This window comes from Lineus longissimus, chromosome 7, assembly GCF_910592395.1.
Source record: "Lineus longissimus chromosome 7, tnLinLong1.2, whole genome shotgun sequence".
Classification (NCBI taxonomy): domain Eukaryota; kingdom Metazoa; phylum Nemertea; class Pilidiophora; order Heteronemertea; family Lineidae; genus Lineus; species Lineus longissimus.
This window is the reverse complement of record NC_088314.1, coordinates 9610719-9620590: the sequence shown is the minus strand read 5'-3', so window position 1 is coordinate 9620590 and position 9872 is coordinate 9610719. Positions and strand designations below refer to the sequence as shown.

Genomic DNA, 9872 nt, shown 5'->3' with positions numbered 1-9872 from the left:
TTTGGTCGGAACTGATGAATATACCGGCCCTGACCACCTAAATCCCACACCCAAGTTGTCCCTTTGGAGAGATCCAGTCATGAGAATCCTTATTTAGCTGATTGTAGTAGTTTGGTGATGAACTGTTATGCCAAACACTTACTTGAGTCTGAAATGTTATCTGAATTGTTACTTAAAGCATGAGATCACCTACTTGTTTGGTCGTTGAAACTACTCAGGTGTCTCTCAAGGAAAGCTTCATCTACATTATGGTTTTGACTTGGCCATTCACAACTTAGATCACCTTGACCTCGATGCTCGTTTTTACGTTTCAGAGTGAGTTTACGGTGCTAAATAGGGTGAATACTGCTCTAGTCCAGACTGCATCCAGCCATAACTATGATGTGATAGACACTTTTCCAATTACCATGTCAAGGTTCAAGGACTTCATGCAAGGAAAGTGTGCTTGCCACTTCCATAAGATTCGAGAGCTGACTGATGAAGGGTTCCTCATTCCTGAGGGCATGCGTGTTGGTACGACAACCGGGAGATATCACGTTGAAGGAGAAATAAACAAACTCTGTTCAGAGATGTTGATCAATAGTATATGTTCAGAGAATAGGTGACGAAATCGAAAATAAGAGTATTTTTATTCGTAGGAATATCAATTAGAAAAAGAAGATCGGTTTTACGATTGACGATTTTCGCCAAATTGAGTACCAGGCCGCCGCATATCAAAATGTGCGAGGTGGTAGTTCAACCATGGGCTGGGCAACAGGACTTCCACAGCTGCAGCTTGGTGAGGCGGATGAACCGACAGGGATTGTAGCTTGTAAATGCAAAGTACTTGGGCATCTAAATCGATCATAAACAAATATGATTATTACACTCGAAAAGTTTATTAGTAAAAATAACCAGAGTGAAATCTGGAAGTTCATTTTGCACACTGTGAAATTAGTGAAATAGTATTGAATATAACCAGTAAATAGCTGTTTTTGGTCAAAAAAGGAGTAAATAACTACCATTAGAATTAATTTAAAATAGTTAAAACAACACATTTCACAGTCGGTGCTATAGGATAATCAGAATAGTCTATGAAATAGTTATTTTCACTAATCAATTTGAAGAGGGTAAGGTTGTGAGAGGAAAAGATTTGAAAATAGCAAATAAAGTTATCATGCATACAGTACCATACCGAAAAAACAAAACAAAACACAAGAAACGGAATTTAAAAAAGGTACAACATTGGCGGTTCATATTTTTACCTTATGCGCAGTGAACACGTGTATAATGCGTATAATTGTGTTATGTATCCGGTTGAGACAATTCATTGTACTCCTCCACGTACAACCAGCTTCGGCTTAGAAGAATGTCAGAACACACGCATAATTCGTGTATTTTTATTGTTAAGAGAGGTGTACGCGTTGGGGTGTTATACATGTCGTCCTCGTGAATACCGGTATCGGGTGCCATTTTGAAGAGGCCTCTTGGGGTGCCATATATTGCATGTATTATAACTGGCTATTTATACTCCATGAACTCCGTGTTAATGTTTTTGTATGCACAGGTCGTCACAGTCATTGGCTGAAGATCTGTAAGCCTCACCAGCGGGTATTTCTAATGTTTTGTTAGTCAATGTTTCAGGGCGGTATGGGGAGCGGCGCTTTGCATATTGTGCATGACAAGTCACAATAAAGGGACCAGGGCCGACTTTCATTATCAGAGAGGATAGGCTACCGGTGTACAAGGGGACATCCCGTATATACTATACTGTATAAGCTTACATTGTGTGGAAGACGTTTGACTGTCGATGTCAGCCAAAAATATTTTATAATGAAACAGTTTTGATATACAATGCAATTTAAAAAGTCTCTACGGGGGATAGCTACATGTATTTCATTGAATCATTATTTTTATTTGTACAAGAATAACTACTGTTTTATAGATAACACCGTGATGTTTCTTTTGTTAAAGACATTATTTTGAGTGAAAAGTTATCTTTTGTGAGTTTCCGGTAATTCGATAGACCAACGAGGCTATAGTTATTTAAGTTGCATTTAGGTGACGATGGGGAGCTCTTCATCCCGAAGTAGACCATATAATAAGCCGACATTCGGCATGTTTCTCTCCGTGTCGGGCAATATTCATATAACGTCCCTATACAACAGGAGATTCCCACCGATGGGTGCTTAGAAATCCATGAAACTAGTTTTACATATTCCCAAGCAGACTCGACCACAAAATGATATGAGCCGAAACATAATTATGTGCCGTTTACATGCACTTTAAGCTCCAGGGATACCAGTATCAAGAAGTACTACATTGTGTGCCACCAAAGGCTATGAATAGTAGTGATGGTTGCTCCCCATGAATGTTGATAAATGCGTTCAAACATTTTGGGGAAGTTCTGTTTAAAACTGTTTACTCGGAAATATACATGTATAATTTGCACTACAACGACACGGAATAACATAAAATTTGCTTTGTACCGCAGTGAAGAAATAAATAGAAGAATTTTCCAGACGTCTATTTATTGTAAGGTATCAACATACACAATGATAACCAATTTAATCAAACATTTCGAAGAATGCGAACTTTATGTGACTCCGATACTTTCCATATGGTATCGTTGTGCCAGGGCGTCCTATCCTAAAAGGCAACACCTGTTGTCTTTTGGAAATGCGCATTTTTTAACACTATATGAGCAAACATGGCCTGGGAGGCATTCAGAACTCTTTGAACAGGCAAACCAGAGCGATTTCCACCTGAAACATAGATGGAAAGATAAATTAATTCTTCTTGATTATGTACACTCTTAAAGTGGGTCTAGGCAGGAGCAGAGGGGTAAAACTGGCCATTATTGGGTGACTAATAAGCTCAGTAAGGGCGAAATGTCATATTTGGTTCACCACTACATGAATAGTGAATAGTTTTGACGTACTTTGAGATGCGAGAGGTCCCTCTTGGCGACTTTGTGTAACTTTATCTTGCCTGCCTAGCTGCTACCTATAGTGTCCCTTTAAAGCTTACATAAAAGAGTGTGCGCGCAAACGGCACATAAAAGCGGTGCAACGTGCATATACAATTTCTAGCGGTATACCTGTTCCCTTATCCGGTTAACACTTAATGTGAATATACATTAAGAAGTACAAAGATATTTGATAGTCTTAAACAGTTCATTTCTATTTACAAAGGAACTGTCCCTGTTATCTCTCCAGAACATCAGGTCACGTATCACACCAGCAGTTACGCAGATATGAATTTCTGTTTATTATAAAGGGTTTCAGTGATACGCCGGTATTTATTTACAAGCAAGTTTTCACTTAGTAAATCAGTTTTAAAGTCCATTCCGGTACGTATAAGCTCAAAACTATGTTGTTTTCATAAATAAAGATCGTCGTGGTTCCACAACTTATTGGGCGTAAAGAGATTTTGATTCCGGCAGTGTTCCACAATCCCGACTGCCCATTTGTCGTCAAGGATTCATAAGAAGCCTTTGTTGCATACTTAGTGCAAAATTCCGGATCACCGCTCCAACCATTGCAAGAGCCACTCATCACAAAGCGTTGATGAGATTTTGGATCGAATTTGCAACGGACACTAAAATGCTGTTGGTATTAATCGCAAAAAGTTTATAAGTTTTACTCACCCTCTTTTCTTGAGCGCCTGCATTTCGAAGTCGCTTTCCATTTCTGAAAATATTTTTACAGTTTCTAATTCATGCGTGGGATCAATATCATTAGCGTTGTAATCAAACCAGATTCACAAAGTGTAAAAATACTATTAATACTATGTCATCCACCTGGGGTACAGCAATAGTTCGGCTTAACTTACTTCCGTTACCCCATGCAGGCCATAAAGAGAAATAACATGTAAAATGATTGCATTTTTTTGGGACCTTCGGTACTTTTGATCGTGTAAAACCCGTGCAATGTTAATCCGATGCTACCCCAGCAAGAAGTAATACGTTAGAAATGCCTTTTATGAGCATGAAGATGAGCCATCCGGCGGAAGTATGCGATCACGTGAAACAAAACGCTTGGGGTTAGAATGACCCGTGGCACACTCCAGCCGGCAGATGTATGAGGTGGAACAAAACGCCAGGGGGTTGGATGGCACATGGCACACTCCAGCCGGCGGAAGTATGAGGTGGTACAAGCCGCTGGGGGTTGGATGACCCATGGCACACTCCAGCCGGCGGAAGTATGAGGTGGTACAAGCCGCTGGGGGTTGGATGACCCATGGCACACTCCAGCCGGCGGAAGTATGAGGTGGTACAAGCCGCTGGGGGTTGGATGACCCATGGCACACTCCAGCCGGCGGAAGTAAGAGGTGGTACAAGCCGCTGGGGGTTGGATGACCCATGGCACACTCCAGCCGGCGGAAGTATGAGGTGGTACAAGCCGCTGGGGGTTGGATGACCCATGGCATACTCCAGCCGGCGGAAGTATGAGGTGGTACAAGCCGCTGGGGGTGGATGACCCATGGCATACTCCAGCCGGCGGAAGTATGAGGTGGTACAAGCCGCTGGGGGTTGGATGACCCATGGCACACTCCAGCCGGCGGAAGAATGAGGCGGTACCAGGCGGTACCACCTGGTTTCAAAGTCACTAGCGGTCAATGGCCGCCGCAGAAACGTACGGTTACACACTAGAAATTTGATTTGATTTTTGAATATACGGTTTCACTCGACAGTATGGATATGTTTCATTATCATCAACCGTATTTTCATAAATTTTGAATTTATTCCGTATATATGGGGTAAAATGATGAAGTTTCAGTTCAAAAGCCTAAATAATGTGGAATCATGGGTCAAATGAACCAGTCATGGCCTAAAAGTCAATTCACGGATCAAAATTGGTTTAAAGGTCACACCAAAAAGGTCAAATCTCCCAAATCCTGAAATGATCATGGTCAACCCAGGTACAACGAAAATATGCCATCAAATAAAAGTGAAGAAACACGTGCCATTAAATATTAATGGACCTCTTTTAATTAAGGTATACGTACATGCCCGTCTTTTTGCGGTGGTCCTTTATATGGTCACATTCAGGGTCTACTTACCAGAAGCTAGGCTTTGAACAACCAATGTAATGATGACGGCAACAACGAGACACTTCATCATGAACCTTGAGCTGAAAAAGGGACCATTATTTTTTGAGTGCAGCACAGACTTCGTGTTGGGTGGTCCGTGGTGCAAGACACTTGCATTTTTTAGTGCGCAACCCCCTATACCGAAGTACATGCTATGTAAAAGGCCTACGCCGTTCGATGAAAATTTGAAATTTGTTATTGAATTTGAAAAGTTTCAGATGTGTGAATGCAAACTTATCTTAGATTTAACATTGCCGTGATGCCTTAAAACTAGAGACACCAGTAATTACAACTTTGAAAATATTTTATTTTGAAATAATGTCAGATAAACTAGTATGAAACTTCAAATGTATCATTGTTCGTTTAAAAAGGTTACCATTGCAACTTAATCGAAGGCTTTTATGATCAAATAATATAACCAAGGTATAAGAATGGAGAAACCAAGCTGCTCATGATTTGTGACAGTATATATCGAGCTTATTATAGGGGCTACAAATCCCCTGAGCCAGCGGGCTACAAATACCCCGAGGGTACCTCGTTCAGGAGTGTCATTGAATAATTTACTGTTGAATAATGACATCAAATGCATACATCATTCTCCACACTAAAGCTCTGTACACACTGACAACATTTTGGGAAACATGTTGGCCAACATGTTGTCCAGGTGCGATGTTATCGAAAATTTGGCCCTGTATACACATGACAACATTTGACAACATGTTGGGCAACTTGTTGTCGAATGTTTCCGAGAAATGAGGATTTTTGAGGGAATATTTTGGAGGGAAATTCATAAACAATGGAAGATTCCAAGAGAAGAAGATGTATTGTCGGTGGCTCTGCCATAATTCTACGTATCCTGATTGAAAGACGGCGAAGAAGACGTAAAGATGAGAAAAGAATGTGGACAAGACCATGGATTTATATGAGACACCAGCATGGGGCAAATTTTGTAGCTATTTCTAGAATAGCAGCTTTCTTTTTGTTCTTGACTTTATATTCCCTGGATGTTACATCCCATAAACAGGCACAACAACTTTCCCATACTGCAATAAGTTGTTCAACTTCACTCAGTAACCATTCCTTGCTTGAGGCTGCCATTTTGACTAGATCACATGGCTTAAGGTAGATCATGTGATTTGTGGCCTATTTCTGATTGGATAAAACTCGACAACATCATTAGCATCTCGGCAACAAAATTGATTTTGTATTATTTCGACAACATTTGAGCAACATTTGGCCAACATGTTACCGAATGTTTCCGAACTGTACACACTGCCAACATTTTCGATAACATCGCACCTGGACAACATGTTGGCCAACATGTTTCCCAAAATGTTGTCAGTGTGTACAGAGCTTTAATACTGATCGTCTGAACCTAGTTTCAAATATATCAATTCATATTAGTGTGGAAAATTCATACTTGTATAAAGTTCGATCCCAACTTTTTTTGTGCATGTGTCTGATTTGCTTACTGCTTACAGCCAAAGCTCTTTCATAGCTTGTTGCATAATTAAAAACTATTTATGTCGTGATACTCGAGAGTCACCTCTTTCATATCCATGCTTGGGTTGGCTCAATAATTCCATGGTTACCGGAATATGAATCATAAACATCCATTAGACCTTGGCTACAAATACCCCCATTTTACCTACATTGTGCGTAATTCACTCCCTTTCATTCAGATCCTAGCAGGTTGTGGAGTTTCGGACAGTGTGATATTTTCTTTCTGTGTTTGTCTCTTTACTTAAACCATTCTCTTTTTCTCTACAGAGGAGTTTTCTAAGCCACCTCTATCACAAACACAATTCAATGACACTAATTACTCATAAAAGATTCTTTTATGCTTTTGAAACTTTTACTGTAATGGGTGAGAAACTCGGGTTTCACGATCTGGTGGCTTGCCGGCCAATGAATTTGGCAGTTAAGCTGGTTCGGCCACCTCGTGTTGTGAAAACCCACACATTTTCCGCGTTGGCAGAAGTTTTCTGCTGTAATGGGTATACGTGTGGTGAAAGTGATGTTTCAGTGGCTGAGGTCATTATAAAGATACAGGTTGAAGAAGGATACGCCAGAACTCGGGTTAAGCTCCTCAGATGCCCATGCTTCATGTGTCAGATGCAGGTTGCAAAGTATATAGCGTCCCTTTTAACTCTCAGAATTGATTGGTACCTATATAGCTATCATTGAACAAAGTGGGAGGCTTGCAACATTTTTTGAGCATGCAAGAAAAAATATATCGTTGATCAAAAGACTACTTACCTACTAGGAGGGTGGTGTCGTGGATATGTCTATGAACCGTCATGCACACTATGCAGATATTTATGAGAGTGACTGCTCCTTCTCAGGCTGAGCTTTAAATACGGCAAAGATACAACCTGATGCACCCACCTCCTGGTGATTCTCATGGATCTTGTTGAAAGAGTGATGTCCATTTGTTGATCTACCTTTGCAACGATAATCTTTGCATGTGTCAACCACACTGGCAAGATTATGGGACACCTCGAAAAGATTTAATCCTGTAATTTCCCAACTTGGTCACCACATGCCTCTGCAAACAAGGCCCAACACGATGTTGGCCAACAATTGTTGGGTCATGTTTGCAAGTGTAGACCGGTGTGACAGCGGATATAGTCCCCCTGCAGTCATAGTCCGGTAGCATTGTATTTGACCAATTAAGCAGTATGATCTATTGTACCGCTGACCCTAACCAAAACATTTAGCAATGCGGGCTATTGTTACACGGACTATCAGCCCTAGGACTACTATCCCTTGCACACCGGGCTTTATGAAGCAAATACTGACAGAAAGGGGACGAATGAAGTTCATTTGTGAGTTTGAATTTCAGCTTGTGTGCGTAGGTCATGTGTGTCTGGAATCACCATCTTCTTCTGCGTTCGAATTATATAATCATCTCATACTTGCACTCATCCTATTTGTAAGGCTGTCAGTTAAAGGCTGTATTTGGTCAGTTTTCATATAACTGTATGATTTCGTTTCATTGAAGGGCTGAGCATATCTCTATTTCACTGGGTGATCCGAAAGATTACTGATTTTTCTTCCAGAGAAACCAACTAAACGTAAACGTGAACACGACAATGAAGAAAAACCTCAAGGGCATAAAATGAGCAAGCTGCTGTCCAAATCACAATTTTGTCAGCCCTAAATTTGCGTCATTTGCGCGTCATTAACGGGCGATGGCGATTTAGCGGATCCTGCGGTTTCTGCGGAACCTGCGGAATCTGCGGAAGCTGGTCTGCAGCGGATTTTCTATGTTATGGGTATCCGGTCGTTTCGCTCCCTGACGTTTTCGCCCCCAGCCTTTTCGCCCCAGCCTTTTCGCCCCCAAACTTAGCCTAATACCATTAGGCCCCACGTGGTGGCGCTGAAGGTGGCCGCTCCGAGAGTCACTCTACCCAAAAATTAGTCGTTTCGCCTCCTGGGACTTGGGGTGGTTTTAAGGATCGTTGCCAGGATCTCGGGCTTGTCACCTGTCATCGCATGATCTTGCTGGCTGTTTGGTCATCAAGAGTGGGATGATTGAATCGGGTGGACGTTTTCGAAAAATATTTTATTTATTATCATGAGAGTGGGAAATTCTCTGTTTAAACTGATTTGTCATCTGGGAGTCCTGGACATCATCAGTCATCATGTGACTTGAATATCTTAACTTATGATGGATCATCAAGGCAATCGTATGTTGCTCGTGCACAATTTTGCGATGTTGTAAAATAAAGAGAGACGTGTCAACCAGGCCAGTGTAGAAGTTTAAAATGTCCTCCTGGAAAAAGTGTCCGTCCCTATTGTATTCTGCAATATGGTTCTATCATAGAGGCCCTAACCGTCAATAGCTCAGAGATTGAAGCGCATTATAGAACCCTTTATTTCCCGGACCTTCTATCCTGGGACATTTTAAACTTCTACACCGGTCAAATACATTTGGCGTGTAGGCAATCCAAAAGAGCATGTTGGTCAATTTTTAAGAAGACAATGTTGTTTCGTTGTCACTGTTCATTTCCTGGTTTCTTTCATCACTCATGCAGTGTTGGTTAATACTACTATAATCATCCAGTAGTCACATCTGAATTCAAGTGGGAATTTTTTTTTTAAAGCCACAAACAAACCTTCTTAATGAAGTAGACCTATTTATTTTCCTGCCAAGAAGAAAACACATTGCATGTGAGTGCTACCGTGTGTGATGGTTCCCCTACAATAGGATCAGAACTAGAATGGTTGAGTCTTTCTGGCATTGTTCGTTAACAGGTTATCAATAGGGGAGACACTGACACATGGGGAACACTGATAGATGTTACACCGTCCATGTGCATGCAATGTACATCATGTACACTGTACAGTAGTAGGCCCTAGGCTATATGATTGATATTGGCATTGGCATTCCATCCAAATGAATATAAAAAAGTCCACGAGTAGGCCCATGTGCCATAATAAGCTCTCAAGACCTGATCATAGGCCTACATTAATTTCTGACTAAGGCCTTACATCTAAAATGCAATGAAATACCACGATATTAACAAATTAACGAATGAGCGAAAATGACGTGTCTTTTTCGGGTGCGTAACGACTTACAAGATTACGGGCCAACTAGACTCGGCCTATTACCAACTCAGCCTACCAGCTCGGCCTGGGTTAGCCTATAGATCACGGCCAATGTGGAAATCGTCAGAATAGAATGCAGACATTTTATTCATGCATGTTGGTGTTTTTCTGAAATGCTTGATAATCTTAGCAGTTATGGAATAATTTAACAGTTATGGAATATTACAAATATTTATTATAAGGAT

At 41.0% G+C, this 9872-nt stretch overlaps 1 long non-coding RNA gene across 1 annotated transcript; it reads right to left on the bottom strand.

Moving 5' to 3' along the window:
• Positions 1–2493: 2493 nt before the first annotated feature.
• Positions 2494–7439, bottom strand: LOC135491417 (uncharacterized). Its single transcript, XR_010447816.1, has 4 exons — positions 7333–7439; positions 5044–5114; positions 3629–3671; positions 2494–2744 (listed from the first exon to the last, which is right to left on the bottom strand). It is a non-coding gene; the product is annotated as an uncharacterized LOC135491417 (long non-coding RNA).
• Positions 7440–9872: the final 2433 nt, after the last annotated feature.